Genomic DNA, 18,724 nt, shown 5'->3' with positions numbered 1-18,724 from the left:
GGGGCTTATAAGCACCAGAGTGCTGCCCCAGCCAGGATAAGAGGAGATGGGGGAACCAAAGATAGGGGGAACCATATAGTGGGTGAGGGTGGAGGACGCACTTTAGGTTACACCACAAAATTCATATTTAATAAACGGCCATCTTGAGCTTATGGTTTTTGATTGTGATCTTCATCACTGAACGTGGCTTTCTGTGTGAACCTGCAGCTGATTGAGGATACACGGTCCTCATGCTCTGGCCTTGAGGTGAGGAGCGGGCTAGAGTTAACGGCTGTCTCTACCCGGTCAAGGTCCCTACCCAAGAAGGCCTGGAGGGGAACAGAGGAGACAAGCTCCACAGGCAAAAGGATCCCAGGGGGATGCAGACGGAGCGGTATACGCCACCTGTCCTCACTATTCTGGCCTAGTCAGAGGGATTCCTGCTGCAAAAGGGGTACCGGCCCCCGATATCTGACTGTCACTTTAAGTCTTTGTCGGAGAAGCCCGGAGGCTCAGTGGATCCCACCGGGTAATGGATGGAGCGGAGTTGCCACCCGTACCCTTGTTCTGTGCATAGTCCAGAGGGAGACCCAGCCTTGTAACACGCACCACATGCGGACAGGAGAGGACCTAGTGGGAAAGTCTAGGAACACTCTGGTGCAGGGGGGTCCTGATTGATGCACCCGAACTACCCGGAGTGTGCTGAACCCCTTCCTGGTGGCCGCAGCGCGCCGTGAGGAGCAAGGAGAAGCCTTGCAGCTGACACCTAACAACGTGAGTAAAGCTTGGAAGACTGCATCTATTGCCTCCGGTTCCTTATTGCAACGCGGCACCGCACTACACCGCACCACATCTCCTACTACTACTCCTCTGATCCGTCTTCCCAGCCCTGAGGCCCTGCTCCGCATGTGGGGAGTAGTACCATCTGCTGCTGCCACTGCATCCCGCCTCAGAGGACTGCCGCAGCGCTGGTGGTGAATCACCAGGCACCACAGGTGGCGTAGTCATCAAATCCACTCGATTAACACCAAACCCTGAAAGCCCATTAAATCTTTTATGTGACGGCCCTGGGCATGGAAATGGTCCAGGCCACGGCTACAACCCCCCCGAACATCTGACCCAGCTCCAAGTACCCCCATCTCCCAGGATGGGCTGTGAGCATCACAGAGCCATCACCACAGGGAGTCTCACATGCAGACCCAGGTGATGGGTTCGACCTGAGAAAAATACCTCCACTAATGCACACTTAGCTTTGGAGGGGGAGAGTGAGACCAGTTCTGCCCATTCAGGGGGCTGATCCCAGTGAAGGAGAAAAGAAGCCACATGTTTAGTGGAGAGTTGGTGGAATGTCGTCAAAGGGATAGGATCTAGTCTGAGGACCTGGACCATGTATGGATCGATGGCTTATGGAGTAGAGCTCGGCTGCCGATTGGGCTAGATAAATGTGCTACAGTTGTGGGATCTGTCATCTGGATTTGATAACCTTTCTTAAAGGACTGTTGCTACTAATTACCTTTGCTTCTATCGTTTTATCTGTCATATGGAGGATCGTGAACTGTGACTACAGACTATACTGGCTAGAGATACGAAACCCAACCAAAAGTTGGGTGACAGTTAGTATCGCCTGGCTCAAAGGAAGTGGAACTACCGCCCAGGGGAGGAGATCTTGTGGACTGAGACAATTGTATTTTAGACATTTACCTGGAATTGCTGTATTACCATGGATGTAAGGAATAAAATATTATTGCATTGTTAACCTGCCTACGTGATTATGACAACCCACAATCTCAGATCTTCACAGTGCCTCTGAAGTTCCGTGAACTTCAAGGTGTACGATCCTCCGGAGGCTTGCATTTGTGCATAAACCTATTTGGCCATCCCTAAACAGTGCTCACAGGCAGAAATAGTTCCATTGGACCAGACACATATGAAGACTAATTTTAAAACAGTCTTGTTTTCTGATGAGTGCCATGCAATCCTGGATGGTCCAGATGGATGGAATAGTGGATAGTTGATGAAAGGCCACCATGTCCCAACCAGGTTGCGACGTCATCCAGGAAGTGAAGGAGTCATGTTTTGGACTGAAATCATGGGGAGAGAGCTGGTAGGTCCTTTAGGGTCCCTGAAGGTGTGAAAATGACCACGGAAAATTATATTGAGTTTCTGACTGACCACTTTCTTTCGTGATACAAAAAGAAGAACCGTGCCATCCATAGCAAAATCATCTTCATGCATAACAATGCACCATCTCATGCTGCAAAGAATACCTCTGAGTCATTGGCCGCTATGGGCATAAAAGGAGAGAACCTCATGGCGTGACTACCATCCTCCCATGACCTCAACCCTATTGAGAATCCTTGAAGTATTCTCAAGCAAAAGATCTATGAGAGTGGGAGGCAGTTCACATCAAAACAGAAGCTCTGGGAGAAACTATCCAAAAACCCACAAGCTCAATGGATTCAAGAATTATGAAGGTGATATCAAAGAAGGCTCCAATGTTACATGTAACTAGGCCTGTTAAGATATTTTTGATTGAAAAAGCTTTTGATTTCAGTAAATGTGACCTCTTAATGCTGCCAATTCAACAAATCACCATTTTCAGTTCTTTGCAACCTATAAAGTGTTTGGAAACTCTGTTGTGCATAAGTTTTTTTAGTTTTTTTTAAAAAAAAAAAAAAATACTTTTATCAATAAAATTTGATTTATTCTCTAACGGTTGATGATTTGACCATTGTACTCACTCGTTTGCATCGACCATTTAGGAAAATCAGAGAAAAATAGCATTTGCATAATAATTTGGAATGTGGTGTAATCAAGCAGGATTGTTGTATGGTGGACCTACAGCAGCATACTACCAAGCTATAACACATATATTATAATATTATCCATGTATCCTATGCAGACTGACAACCCTATAAATACATACTATCAACCCCAATGGAAATCCAGGTATGGGCTGGATATTTTATTTTTCAAAATTCATGTGGTTTCCATGTTTTTATTTAAGATTTCATGTCTAATTTTATCATCTCTATAGTTCTCTTATATTGTGATATTGTTCTAAAATAAAACAAGAATCCTACAAAAATCTTGTAAAAATAAAATCCTACTGTTTTGGGTACACAGCTCCTATACAGTTCCTTGTATCTCCATGACTAGAGTTTACAAACAAGCAAGGTGTTACTCCACTTAAATTGACCCCTCTTTTAAGCTAAAGGGGCTTTGTCAACTCCTTCTGCAGGAGCGCCCTGCTCCCCTGTCTCTTGGCCCGCCTACTGCTTGCTGGCAGGCAGAGTGCCCCTGCTTTACAGCCCGAACCTATGACATTGTAATGCCTGTGTCCTAAATTGTATGCATTCAATGCTGCAAGCAAAGGCAGCTTTGGAGAAGCTTGCTGCATCCAGCCACCTGACCAGCATCAGAGCAGCGCTTACAGATTCTATTGGAAAGTGCTTGTAAATACTGTGCTCCAAATGTAAAAAAACAGTCACTGCCAGCCAGCCTCTAGAGAATGGAGAGAGGATTTTTAATAAAAAGTAAATTGAAAAGTTGCTTGTTTTCTTTTTTACAAACACTGAAACTGTTAGTTTTGTAATGTGTGTGATGGTGTGTACATTTCCCCTAGTGTTTTAAACTGTGTAAATAAATTAGCCAGGGGGTTTTGGTAGATGAGAATTGTGTATTTCCCTGCTCCATTGAGCCACTCCAGGTCTTAGTGATGATTGTAGCTCATTACCTGCAATGCTTAGGTTTGGTATAAAAGGGCAGAGAGTCCATAAATTGATGTCTCGCTCTCTGCTACTGGGAAAACTACTGTGAGTAAAGCAATTGTTTGGTTAGGAGCTGTGCACTAGGCCTAGCTCTGGGGAGTCAGAATTTAGCATGGTTAGTTAGCGATCAGCCGGCCTAAGATTTATTTTATATCCTTTGTAGTTTGTTTTGCTGCTGTATGGAACCAATAAAACTGGTTACGACCAGTTGTATCAACCTGCCTTGTGTGAACTGTGCCTTGGAGTGCCTAAAGTGCCCATCTATACCGGGAGATGGCGATCCCGCGAGCTGATTTCCAAATCCTTTCACACCATATATGATGATGAGAACTTTTTAACTTATATACAGTACAGGAAAGGGGACATAACAAAGACTAACTTATTAATGCAGATGAGACTACATATGGTGTAATGTGCCCACCTGGTGAGGTGGATTCTTTAAGCCGTAGGTCAGCAGGGACCGGATGCAGTTATGCAGGGGAGCAGTCCTTTACTGTCAGCACGTAGATCAGTGAGGACGAGGACAGTAAGACATGCAGGAATACAGACAAACAGAGCAGGGAACTCCAGATGAAGCAGAGCTAAATGTGCGGACTCACACAGGAACAGTAGAAGTGTAGACATTCTGGGACTTGCAGCAGACAAAAGGTTAACAGCAAATATGTATGTAATCAGGCACTTGCTGCAAACAGATTGTTAATGGCAGAAATGTATGCAATCAGAAAGTTGCAACTAGTTAACTGCAGGACAGCACTGAGTTTGCTGAAGAGATGATTAGACAGCTGAGTGAAGTGGATGAAGAGGCAAACTCCTGTACATGTTGTAGCTGAAAGCTATGCTTGCTGAATACTCAGAAAGCATATGGCTGCCTGATCCAGCCTTAAAAAGGCATTGGGTGATGAAGCAAGAGGTGTTTGCAGGGTTATCACAATAACCCAGCGTTGGCACAAGAGGAAATAGTGGAAGCAAACAAGGCCTAGCGTCTAAGCTAGAACAGGTAGCACATGGTTTGTTTTTTATTCTGAAGCTATGGAGATACATAGGCTTTCATATAAGCCATAGAAAAACATCATTGGGATTTCTTGCAGTCGCAGGTCATTGGCTAGGCTGAATACAATTCTATTCATATAGTTGGACTAGATATGCTTCGGTTTCTTGCCTCTGAATTTCAACAAGGCTTATTAATTGAGAGCGAATAAATAACTTAAAATTAGAGGATTACCTTTTTTAACATATAGAACTGGTAAAAAAACATTTTAATGAATATTACATAATACAAAATACACATCTGATCTGTTGATCTGCTAATCTGTAAATCTTGCAGAGTACTTCGCTTATAAAGTTCTTATTACACCAGGTAACTCATTGACTGTATGTTATTCGGCAAGTTAAAATGTTACAACCTGAAACAAATAAGTGACTTTCCCCAAGTATAAACATACTAAACATATTAAACTATTCTGTATAATATGTTATTGGAGCTGCTCAATACAAAGGTGAGTCTCTGAGTAAGAAGGTTATGGATTTTATATACTGTAAATCATGCAGGTACATACATACGCACACTCACTTCAGCAGAGTGTGCATGTGCTCTGTTTGCGTTCTTGTGTGATGGCTTATCTCCTGGAAGAATGTGGGGAAAGAAATGGTTCTCCTTAAAGAGACCAGGTGACTATGGAGTTGCCTGGCAATGATCCATGGGAGAAAAGTATGCAAATATCTTTCTTGAAGAAATAAGTATAGGCCACATTTGGACAACAATGAATGGAGTGGCCGTGGGTCTCATGACCCAAACTCTACAGCTTTATAGGCATATATGAGGTTGTTGAGTCTGGGTTAGAAGAAACAAGGCCCTTACTGGGAACGCAAAACACATGTGTGAAACTGGCCTTGGAAGAGGTAGCTACCCTATTAGTCAATGTCTGACCCTTTAATGAGTCTTGCAGCATACAGCAGGTGAAATAAATATTGAACACGTCAGCAATTTTCTAAGTAAATATATTTCTAAAGGTGCTATTGACATGAAATTCTCACCAGATGTCGGTAACAACCTATCCAATCCACACAGGCAAAGAAATCAAACCATAGATTTCCATAAATTAAGTTATGTGTAATAATGAGAAATGGCACAAGGAAAAAGTATTGAACACATAAAAAAGAGAGGTGCAAAAAGCCATGGAAAGTCATGACACCAGCTGAAATCCATCAGTAATTGAAAAGCAATCCGGCTACTTAGTGAAAAATAATATCAGCTAGTTCAACTGATGGTCTATAAAAAGGTTTCTCATTAGCAAGGTGCCACACAAGAAACTTCTCATGATGGGTAAAACCAGTGAGCTGTCGCAAGACCTTGGCATCCTTATTGTTGCAAAATATACTGAAAGCATTGGATACAGAAGAATTTGTAAATTACTAAAGGGTCCAGTGAGCACTGTTGAGGCCATAATCTGGAAGTGGAAAGAACATAATTTCACCATAATCCAGCGACGTATGCACGCTTACCACGCAAGACTCTGTTGCTGAACAAAAAGCATGTTTAAGCACATTTAAAGTTTACTCAACAACATTTAGACAAGCCTGTGAAATACTGGGATAATATCGTTTGGTCAGATGAGACCAAAATTGAACTCTTTGGATGCCATAATACACACCATGTTTGGAGGCAAAAAGGCACTGCATATCACCCCAAAACACCATACCAATAGTGAAGTTTGGAGGTGGGAATATCATGGTGTGGGGCTGTTTTTCAGCATATGGCACTGGCAAACTTCATATGATTGAAGGAAAGATGAATGGACAAATGTACCAAGACATTCTTAATAAAAATCTGCTGCAATCTTCCAGGATGATGATGAAATGAGGGTGGACATTTCAGCAAGCCAATAATCCCAAACACACAGCCAAGGAAACCCTCAATAGATTTCAGAGAAAGAAGATAAAGCTACTAGAATGGCCGAGCCAATCACCTGACCTGAATCCAACAGAAAATTTATGGAAGGAATTAAAGCTCAGAGTTCACAGAAGGAGCCCACGGGAACTTCAGGATTTGAAGAGTGTTTGTGTGAAAGAATAGGCCAAAATCAAACCTGAGCAATGCATGTGACTAGTTTCTCCATACAGGAGGCATCTTGAAGCTGTCATCACCAACGATGGCTTTTGTATGAAGTATTATATAAGTATCAGTAAGCTTGTTCAATACTGTTTCCCTGTGTGATTTCTCATTATTACACAGAACTTAATTTATGGATATCTATTTCTTTGCCTGTGTGCATTGCATGGGTTGTTACTGACATCTGATGAGAATTTCATGTCAATAGCACCTTTAGAAATATATTTACTTAGAAAATTGGTGACATGTTCAATACTTATTTCACCCGCTATAACTAGGGAGCCAGAAAGTTATCTAAAGATTGTCTGTTTTGGGGTGTTTGCCCCTCATCAGTTTAGGTAAGAGTCTGGCTGGCTAAGTGTGACTATTTTAAGGCAACAAGGGGGAAAATAATGGTTGAAGAGATCAGCCAAGTATGGAGACTGATAGGCAATATTACATGTGTAAAGGTGGAAAAGATGGCATCGCACTCCCTCTGAAGACCCATGTTGTTTTTTGTGTGTAAATTGTATTTTATTACCTGTTTTTCATACATGAAGGCTGGAATTAACGTTAGTCAGAAGTGACAGGGTTAACTGTAGGGATGGCCCAGGGTTGGGGAGGAGTAATGGGCACAAGTGTATTCAGGGCCGGGACAAGGTATTTTGGCGCCATAGGCAGATGAACCCAATGGCACCCCCCCCCCCAAAGATGAACCCTTAACCCCCAAGGATTATGTCACCACAGCTAGCAGCCCACAGTATTATGTCCCAACAACCAGCAGCCCTAGTATTGCGTCCCCACAACCAGCTGATCCCAGTATTATATCCCCACAGCCAGCAGCTCCCAGTATTGTCCCCACAGTCAGCAGCCCCAGTATTATGTCCCCACAGCCAGCAGCCCCAGTATTTTGTCCCCCACAGACAACAGCCCTCAGTATTATGTCCCCACAGCCATCAGCTCCAGTATTATATCCCAACAGCCAGCAGCCCCAGTACCAGTATTATGTTGCCACAGCCAGCAGCTCCCAGTATTATGTCACCACAGCCAGCAGCTCCCAGTATTATGTCCCCACAGCCAGCAGCTCCCAGTATTATGTCCCCACAGCCAGCAGCTCCAGTATTATATCCCAACAGCCAGCAGCCCCAGTACCAGTATTATGTCGCCACAGCCAGCAGCTCCCAGTATTATGTCGCCACTGCCAGCAGCTCCCAGTATTATGTCACCACAGCCAGCAGCTCCCAGTATTATGTCCCCACAGCCAGCAGCTCCCAGTATTATGTCCCCACAGCCAGCAGCTCCAGTATTATATCTCAACAGCCAGCAGCCCCAGTACCAGTATTATGTCGCCACAGCCAGAAGCTCCCAGTATTATGTCGCCACAGCCAGCAGCTCCCAGTATTATGTACCCACAGCCAGCAGCTCCCAGTATTATGTCCCCACAGCCAGAAGCACCCAGTATTATGTCCCCACAGCCAGAAGCACCCAGTATTATGTTCCCACAGCCAGCAACCCCCAGTGGTATGGTCCCCCCACAGCCAGCCCCTCTTTTGATGGCCCTATTCTGTGGGAATACTATATAAGAAAAATAAAAAAAAGCTTATACTCACCCAATCTAGGCTCCCATCGAGCGCAGCCTCAGTCTCCTCTTCTATTCTGTTCTGCAGTAGGTGCAGGCCAGAAGTGGCCTGCGTTCTGACTGATGGAGTCTCCCTGTGGAGCAGGGGGCTAATTACAGCTCCTCTGCTCCTGTGCCGGTGGCAGCACATCCATTGTATTCGCGTCTGAGAGACGCAAATAAAATTGAGTGCAGGGGGGAGCGACCGCCGGGCGCATGTCACTCTAGGTATAGAGAAAACCCAGCGCATAACGATGGGAAAAGGGGAAGGAGCCCTACAACTAGGGAAAGGGAGAGTAGAGACCCCTAAACAGATCTAAACAACAAACCCTGACTCCTCTATAGATCCTAAATAAGTTCTGCACCTATCGCCGAGCAGGAAACCTGGCCCTAGCTGACCCTAAGGCTAGGCCCTAGGTAGGGAGCGGGAGGGGTGAGCACTGAGTCAGCCCCACTACGAGCTAAAGTACACACAGGGGAAACAAACAGGGGAATACACTTAGCTCCAAGATGACACCGGAGAAAGCACAGCGACAACCCACAAAGAAACTCCAAAATAATTCTAGCCGACTACTAGAATCCCAAACCTGAATTGGTATAACACGCTATCACTAGCAACTTTATCTTTATGCACATTGCACAGTGACAAGAATATACTGAGCATCTGTCAGAATTGACAACCGACACATGCTCAGTAGAACAGGGACTAGCTCAGCACCTGAAACGAAGGTCAATGATGATGCTTTGTTTCAGGGAGGGGGCAGAGGCTGCGGCAGTGAGCGCAGCTTTTTCCCCTTGGTGACTCTTTGAGTATGCACTGGGAGTCTCAAACGAAGCGTCATGAAAAAGAAAGTAGTGAAAAAAAATAAAGCAAATAGACAGAGTAGATAGGGAAGGATAGTATATTAGAAAATAGATTAGATTATGGCTTTAAATAGATAGGGATTTAAGATGAAAATTAATTTGTGTTTCGGACCACCCCTTTAAGGCTTCAAATAAAAATGTGTCAAGAGTTATCTACATGTCCACATTTGTAAAGGCGGCTCTTCCCGGCAATGTATATTTATATATTACACAGATCTAACACGTACAATAATTTATACCAGGTCCACTCTTTGGTTTGCAAAGCAGCATGTAAAAACAAATTGTTCTAAAGATGGTTGTAATAACATGGAGATGAAACTTCCTTCTCTTCCAGAGAACATTTTATTTTATAGTTTTTCCTTTGCCTGCTGGCAAGGTATTCTGCTTTGTTATTTATGGGACGCCCTCGGCTCCTTTGTGACATCACTCAGCGTCTACACTGCTCCGCGCTGCACATTTCTCTGCAGCTAAAAAGAAGAAAGTTCAGCTTTTATTAGTATGACTGGAACACAGTTGCCAGGAAATCCAAAACCAGCTGGTGAAAATCTACAAATTCCTTCATGCTCTGACAACTACTGTATGTTAGTGGGAATGTGACACCAGAAAATGACCAAATATTTAAATCAGTTTTTTATGTTAAATATTTTTTTTTTTCCCATTGTCTATATTAAAAAATATTCAGAAATCTTGCAATTTTTACACTGGCCACTAAGGCTAATATTAGCTTCCTACTGTCACAGGTGTGTCAGAAGTGACTGACAGTCGCCCTGCAGTTGGTTGGCATTACAGACATCTTCTTAGAAGCTGTCTCCAGGACCCAGCGGCTATCTCCCTCTGGCTAATTAACACCCTGGCTTGGGTGTATAAATACCTGCTGTGTTTCAGAGGGAGGTGCCGGCAATATTCATTACTACTGGTGAAGGCTTTAGCAAGAGCAGTACTTCATCCTTTCTGGAGTTATCTAAAGCTAAGCTAAGCAATTGACCCTTATTTGTTCACCCTTGTTGTTTATAGTGTTTAGTGGAGATCGACTAGTGCTCATCTCATCCCTTCCCTAGCCTTAGCCATACACCAGGGAAATACAGGGCGAGGCACGTGTGCGGCGATTGGTGAAGAGCCAATACAGGGACGTTAGGGGAGACAGGGTGAACTAGATCAACCTAGGAGGTCTCCACTTCCCCCTTTTCCCTAGAGTCTGGCCTCCCTTTCCATTTTCCCTTTGTGTTGCACTAAGTCTTTCCCACACCTTGCGTGACACCTACTTTCTGGTCAGTACTGAAGACTTCTCAGCAGTCTCATTAACATCACAGGCAGAATTTATTTATTATTTATTTAGCGGCCTCCGGCTTGATCTTGAGCTATGGCAGCGTGATGGATGAACGCTCTGTAAGGCTGCTTTCACACATTGCGTATTTTCGCGTGCTTTTTTGCGCGCACTTTTTCAAAATACGCAATGTGCCTTGTGTCTGCCAGCTGTCACGGGTGTGTCGCCACGAAGATCGTCACGATTACACAGCCTGACTTCTCGCAGCTGACTTTTTGGTGCTTTGTGTTTTCGGCAGTGAGGGAGTTAATTCTCTTTCTCTCTGTGCTAGACGAGGTCCAGTCTCGCCCAGCTGCAATCAATGCTGCTGTAGTGAGTCTCCTTCAAATGCCTGCTGGTCTGTTTGGGAAGTGTCGGTGAAAGCATTTCATACAGACTTACAGAGCGGATCGTGGTATTTGGAGTTTCTGAGATAAGTGTATTTGGAGTGTATTTTCCCTTCCTCGCTTTATCATTTATCTCCTTTCCCGTTCGTGTTCCCTCTGTTGTAGTTGTGTAGTCTTTGTATGCAAGGTGGTTTTGGTTTTTCCCTTGTACTGTCTCGTTCGTCTAAGTACTGTGTGTGGGCATATTATTACTTGTCCTCTTTTGTTGTGATCGGGGTCCTTCTCAGGACTAGATTACTTAGGTGCAGGGATCCTCAGGAGGTAGGGGTTACGCTGGCGGCCTGGACCTCTGTACCTTTAACAGTACCTCCAGGTTGAGGGATTAGTCAGGGCCCCAGCTTAGGGTCAGCTTAGGCCCCCTACCTCCAGTATACAGAGACAGTGTGACATTTTCACCGACCCACTTAGTTTTTCTCCAGCTACCATGGATCCAGTAGCCGGTCTAGCTCGGCAGTTGCAGAGTTTGTCCATGGAGCTGGCGGACGTTAGGTCCAAGGTTTTGCATCCTCTGGAGCAAGCCGGACCAGAACCTAAAGTAGCTCTCCCTGACAGGTTCACTGGGGGGCGGGACAAGTTTTTTGTTTTCCGGGAGGCATGCAAATTGTACTTTCGGCTGCGGCCTCGGTCATCGGGGAGTGAAGAACAAAGGGTGGGAATTGTCATCTCGCTCCTACAAGGGGACCCACAATCTTGGGCGTTCTCTCTTCCCCCGGGCTCCCCGGCTCTCCAGTCAGTGGATAGGTTTTTCGCTGCTCTGGGACTCGTATATGATGACCCAGATCGGATCTCCCTTGCTGAGTCTAAGTTACGTAGGATCCAGCAGGGAGATCGTCCGGCGGAGGAATTCTGTTCGGAGTTCCGTAGGTGGGCCACGGACACCCAGTGGAATGACCCGGCTCTTAGGAGCCAGTTTTGTCAAGGTTTATCCGACAAATTACAGGATGTGTTGGCACAGTATGACTCTCCCGCGTCACTGGAAGCCGCTATGGCCCTGGCTATTCGCGTTGACAGACGGCTTCGGGAGAGGTGCGGGATAACTCGACCCCCTGTGATGACTCCACCTCCTACAAGGTCCCCTCATATGGTGGTTCCCCTGGTCAGTCCAGAGGAGCCTATGCAATTAGGAGGGACATCATTTCGGGGGAGGGGACCGGTGGTGCGCCATAAGACAGGAAGGTGTTTCTTCTGCGGGAGAAAGGGACATTTTATTGGGGGGTGTCCATCCCGTCCCTTGCAGAGTGAAGAGTCGTCGGAAAACTGTTGATCCCAGGTTGTGTGGTGGACGGCAATCTGGGAGTAGGTATTTCGTCCCTAGGTTCGTCTCAGTTTCTCGTACCGGCGGAGGTGGTGGTGGGTACGAGAACTGAGAGGATATCTGTTCTTCTGAATAGTGGGGCCGGGGCTAATCTGGTTGATGCTCGGTTTGCCCGGGTTCAAGGTATGCGATTGAGTGAGTTGGCTAAACCCATCCCCATATTCTCGATCGATGCCAGGCCTCTCGGTCAGGGAAGTTTTTTGCAAGCTGTGCATGACGTAAAACTTCAAGTGGGGGCGTTACATAAAGAACTGTTGTCTTGCTACGTGTTGGAGGGTCTTCCCACTCCTATAGTGTTGGGCCTTCCTTGGTTAACTAAGCATAACCCGGTTATTAATTGGCAAACCAGAGAGATAAGCCAATGGAGTAAATTCTGTAATAAAAACTGCATGAACACGGTCATCGGTGCGGTTACTCCTTGGGTCTTACCTCCATTTCTGGCGGACTTTGAGGATGTATTCTCGGAGAAAGGGTGTCAGGAACTACCTCCTCATCGCGAGTATGACTGTTCTGTAAAACTGCTCCCTGAGGCCAAGTTACCTAAAGCTAGGTTGTATAACCTTTCTGGTCCTGAGAGGCAGGCCATGAAGGATTATATTTCAGAGAGTCTGGCTAAGGGGCATATTAGACCTTCATCTTCACCGGTGGCTGCGGGGTTCTTCTTTGTTAAGAAGAAAGATGGAGGCCTACGCCCTTGCCTGGATTTCCGTGAACTTAATCGGATTACGGTCCGAGATCCGTATCCGCTCCCACTTATTCCCGATCTCTTTAATCAGATCGTGGGCGCCAAATGGTTCTCTAAGTTGGATCTCAGGGGGGCGTACAATCTGATTAGGATGAAGGAGGGGGATGAGTGGAAGACGGCGTTTAACACTCCGGAGGGGCATTATGAGAACCTTGTCATGCCATTCGGTCTGACTAATGCCCCGGCGGTGTTCCAACACTTTGTTAATGACATTTTTCGCCGCCTGGTGGGACAGTTTGTTGTCATATATCTGGATGATATCTTAATTTACTCGCCGGATCTGGTGTCTCATCAGGAGCACGTTAGGCAGGTGTTACAGATCTTGCGGGATAATAAACTGTATGCCAAATGGGAAAAGTGTGTGTTCGCCGTACAGGAACTCCAGTTTTTAGGCTTCCTGGTTTCAGCGTCCGGTTTTCGTATGGACCCTGGGAAAGTGCGGGCAGTTCTTGAGTGGGATCGGCCAGAGAATCTTAAGGCACTACAACGTTTCCTGGGGTTTGCTAATTATTACCGGAAGTTCATTCGTAATTTCTCGTCCATGGTTAAGCCTCTCACAGACATGACTAAAAAGGGGACGGATTTTTCTAGGTGGTCTGACAAGGCTTGTCAAGCATTCTCCTGCTTGAAAAAATGTTTTGCCTCGGCACCCATACTCATTCAACCTGATGCGTCACAGCCATTCATTGTAGAGGTAGACGCTTCCGAGGTAGGGGTGGGAGCAGTATTGTCACAAGGTTCGTCCCCTGGTAAGTGGCATCCGTGCGCCTTTTTCTCTAAAAAATTGTCGTCCGCTGAGAGGAATTACGATGTCGGCAATAGGGAACTCTTAGCCATTAAGTTAGCTTTTGAGGAGTGGCGCCATTTTTTGGAGGGGGCAGTCCATCCGGTCACCGTCATCACCGATCACAAGAACCTGCTATATCTGGAGTCCGCGAAACGTCTGAATCCCAGACAAGCTAGGTGGTCATTGTTTTTTACCAGGTTTAATTTTGTCGTTACATATCGTCCTGGGTCAAAAAATGTAAAGGCGGATGCCTTATCTCGTAGTTTCCCTGGAGCCGGGAATACGGACGACCCGATTCCTATCCTTCAGGAGGGGGTGGTGGTTTCGGCAGTATGCTCTGAGCTGGAGGAGGAGGTATTGGAGGCTCAGGGGGACGCCCCTGTTGGACCTCCGGGGAGACTGTTTGTTCCAGATCAGTTGCGACAAAAGGTGATCGAGGCACACCATAACTCAGTTTTGGCAGGACACCCGGGGAGTAAAGCAACTGTGGATCTTCTCTCGCGTCGGTTTTGGTGGCCTAACTTACATAAGGAGGTGGTAACTTTTGTCGCGTCCTGTGGGGTTTGTGCGCGCTCTAAGACCTCACATACCCGTCCGTCTGGGGCCCTCTTACCTTTGAAGATCCCGGAGCGTCCTTGGACTCATCTGTCTATGGACTTTATTACGGACCTCCCTCCGTCTTCGGGTAAAAAGGTCATACTCGTTGTAGTGGACAGGTTCAGCAAGATGGCACATTTTATCGCTCTTCCGGCTCTCCCTAATGCTAAAACTCTTGCGCAGGTGTTCATTGGGGAGATTGTGAGGCTTCACGGGGTACCCTCCGATGTGGTGTCTGATCGGGGGTCTCAGTTTGTGTCCAAGTTCTGGAAGGCGTTTTGTGCACGGCGGGGGATGCATTTGTCATTCTCATCGGCTTTTCACCCTCAGACCAACGGTCAGACGGAACGTATGAACCAGAGCTTGGAGACATATCTCCGGTGTTTTGTGTCAGAGAACCAGGAGGACTGGGCTTCTTTCTTACCTCTGGCAGAGTTTGCTCTCAATAATAGGCGGAGCGAGTCCACTGGTAAGTCCCCGTTTTTTGGGGCATATGGTTTTCACCCCCAGTTTTGTACTTTCAGTAGGGGGGGCTCTTCGGGGGTTCCTGAGGAGGAACGATTTTCCTCATCACTCGCTTCAGTATGGAGAGGGGTGCTGAAGAATCTGAATACTATGGGGAACCGATACAAACGTATGGCTGATAGGAGGAGAGTGTCTGGTCCGGACCTAAGTGTGAACGATCGGGTATGGTTGTCTACCAGGAATATTAAACTTAAGGTTCCCTCCTGGAAACTGGGTCCCAGGTTCATCGGGCCGTACAGAATCAGTTCTATTATTAATCCGGTGGCATTCCGTCTTGACCTCCCCCCTACGTTTAAAATTCACAACGTGTTCCACAGATCGTTGCTTAAGAGGTATGTGGCGCCGGTGGTACCGTCACCTTTGCCTCCCCCTCCAGTGGTGGTCAATGGTAACTTGGAGTTCCAGGTATCAAGGGTCATCGATTCACGTTTTAATCGTCGGTCCCTTCAGTACCTGGTTCATTGGAAAGGGTATGGTCCTGAGGAGAGGATGTGGGTTCCTGCGTCGGATATTAACGCAGACCGATTAGTTCGGGCCTTCCACACGACTCACCCGGATAAACCTGGCCCTGAGGGTCCGGAGGCCCCTCGTAGAAGGGGGGGTACTGTCACGGGTGTGTCGCCACGAAGATCGTCACGATTACACAGCCTGACTTCTCGCAGCTGACTTTTTGGTGCTTTGTGTTTTCGGCAGTGAGGGAGTTAATTCTCTTTCTCTCTGTGCTAGACGAGGTCCAGTCTCGCCCAGCTGCAATCAATGCTGCTGTAGTGAGTCTCCTTCAAATGCCTGCTGGTCTGTTTGGGAAGTGTCGGTGAAAGCATTTCATACAGACTTACAGAGCGGATCGTGGTATTTGGAGTTTCTGAGATAAGTGTATTTGGAGTGTATTTTCCCTTCCTCGCTTTATCATTTATCTCCTTTCCCGTTCGTGTTCCCTCTGTTGTAGTTGTGTAGTCTTTGTATGCAAGGTGGTTTTGGTTTTTCCCTTGTACTGTCTCGTTCGTCTAAGTACTGTGTGTGGGCATATTATTACTTGTCCTCTTTTGTTGTGATCGGGGTCCTTCTCAGGACTAGATTACTTAGGTGCAGGGATCCTCAGGAGGTAGGGGTTACGCTGGCGGCCTGGACCTCTGTACCTTTAACAGTACCTCCAGGTTGAGGGATTAGTCAGGGCCCCAGCTTAGGGTCAGCTTAGGCCCCCTACCTCCAGTATACAGAGACAGTGTGACACCAGCAAAGTGAATGGGAAATTCACTTTGCCGTTCAGACACTGTGTGATTTTACGCAGCGCGAAAGCGCAGCTGCGTTAAGAATTGACATGTCAATTCTTTACGCAGCTGCGTCCCGCGCTTTCTCCTATTGTGCCCATTATAAGCGATGGAATTACGCAGCGGTGTTCACACACTGCATTTCCAGCGCTTTTTTATGGAGGCGCAGGAGAAACTATGGATACTCACCTATCCGATGGATGGGAGAGCCGTCCGGTCCCGCGCTTCCAGCATCTGCCGTTGTAGTGCCGGCGTCCCTGCCCTCTGCTAGGCAGGGACGCTGTTCCCCTCACCGCTCTGCTCCGTGCCCGGCGTCCCTCTCCCGCTCTGCTGGCAGCGCGCGTTCCTTCCCGGCCACTGTGCTTAGGGCGCGCGCGCGCGCGCTCTCCCTCCCTCTTAAAGGGGCCGCGCGCGCCGTCCTAAGGAGTCCCCGGCCAATGGCCGGAGGACTTTACCATATATAAGGCACCTCCTCCAAAATGGAGGTGCCCGAGCAATGTTGTTGCACTGTTCTACTCTGCTTCAGCCCTCAGGTCCCGTTGCCAGTTACCTGCCAGTTACCTGCCTGATTCCTGCCAGAGTCCTGCCAGTTTGCTGTCTGTTTCCTGCCTGTTATTCCTGCTACCTGCTTGCCAGCCTGAGGTCCGACGGTCTGCCTTACAACTCCGGTCAGTCTGTCTAAGGACCAACTTGCCCGCTCACCTGGGAGCGCACATCAGCTACCTGCCTGCCTGCCAGAGGTCCGACGGTCTGCCTTACAACTCCAGTCAGTCTGTCTAAGGACCAACTTGCCCGCTCACCTGGGAGCGCTTCTCCGCTACCTGCCTGCTTGCCTGCCCGGAGGCTCCGCCGTCACGTGCTGTGACCACCAGCTATTCCAGAGACTCTTGCCCGCTCACCTGGGAGCGCTTCTCCGCTACCTGCCTGCTTGCCTGCCCGGAGGCTCCGCCGTCACGTGCTGTGACCACCAGCCATTCCAGAGACTCTTGCCCGCTCACCTGGGAGCGCTTCTCCGCTACCTGCCTGCTTGCCTGCCCGGAGGCTCCGCCGTCACGTGCTGTGACCACCAGCTATTCCAGAGACTCTTGCCCGCTCACCTGGGAGCGCTTCTCCGCTACCTGCCTGCTTGCCTACCTGGAGGTTCAGCCATCACAGGTCGTACCTACCCTTTACCTAGAGTCTGCCCCTGTCACTTGCCGTGACCTCCAGCCCGTTCACCCAGAGACTGTCCCGGTCACTTGCCGTGATCCCCAGCCCGTTCTTCCAGAGACTGTCCTGGTCACCTGCTGTGACTGCTTGCCTGGTCGCCACCCGCTCCCTTACAAGGACCGCCCCCTTGTATAGTAGCTCAGAGGTTCCGCCTCCCAGACCCGTTACAGTTTGCTCGGGCCATGGAACCCGGTGGCACCCAAGCTCCCTCGCTCTCGGACCTGTGTCATGAACTGTCCCGTCAAAGGTCCCAACAGGAGTCCATCCTGGGTCACCTGCGGAATGTCAATACTCGCCTGGACACTCTGACTGCTCCACCAACAACCTCCGCCAGTGCCATGTCTCGCAATCCGGCAGCTCCGCTGTCCACTAACACCATGATATCCTACCCCGGACCTCGGCTTTCTGCACCTCCTCGCTTCGGAGGCGACTCAGCCCAGGCTCGGGGCTTCATAAATCAGTGCACCCTGCACTTTGAACTATTGTCCCACCAGTTTAACTCCGACCGAGCCAAAATTGCATTCATCATGTCGCATCTCACCGGGGAGGCCCTGGCCTGGCTAAATCCTCTATGGGAGAGAGGAGACCCTCTGGTGTCCAACTTGCCTGCTTTTCTCACGGCTTTCCGGAAAGTCTTCGACGAACCCGGACGGAAGACCTCATCCGCATCATCGTTGCTACGCCTCCGTCAGGAAAGTCTCACCGTGGGCCAATATGCCATACGGTTCCGTACCCTTGCCTCGGAGCTGGCCTGGGATAACGACGCTCTGGTTTCCGTCTTCTGGGAGGGTCTGTCCGGCCGTATTAAAGATGAACTTGCCGGTCGGGACATTCCTACCACTCTCGATGACTTAATAACTCTTGCCACCCGGATTGACCTACGGTTCCAGGAGCGTGCCAGAGAGGTCACCCGTGAGAAGAGGCTACCACGTCTAGCTCCTACTTTTCAGAAACCCGTCACTCCTTCTGTCTCTAACCAGGTACACCCTCCTGAGCCTATGCAGGTCGACCAGACCAAGATGGTCAAGACCCGTCAGGACTTACGCCGTGCCGAGGGGACCTGCTTCTACTGTGGCAGTAAGGAGCACCGGATCCGTGCCTGCCCGGAGAGGTCGGGAAACGCCTGTGTCTAGGTTCGCTCAGAGAGGTCCACCTAGACAAGAATAAATCCTCTCCATCCCTGCTGTTGTCAGTTTCAATCGTCTACGGGGAGAACCGTTATTTCGAACTAGCCCAACTGGACTCTGGA

This window comes from Phyllobates terribilis, unplaced genomic scaffold (genome assembly GCF_046119375.1).
Source record: "Phyllobates terribilis strain yellow unplaced genomic scaffold, ASM4611937v1 Scaffold_4__5_contigs__length_816908805, whole genome shotgun sequence".
Classification (NCBI taxonomy): Eukaryota; Metazoa; Chordata; class Amphibia; order Anura; family Dendrobatidae; genus Phyllobates; species Phyllobates terribilis.
The sequence above is the reverse complement of the archived record's forward strand: the minus strand, read 5'-3'. Positions refer to the sequence as shown.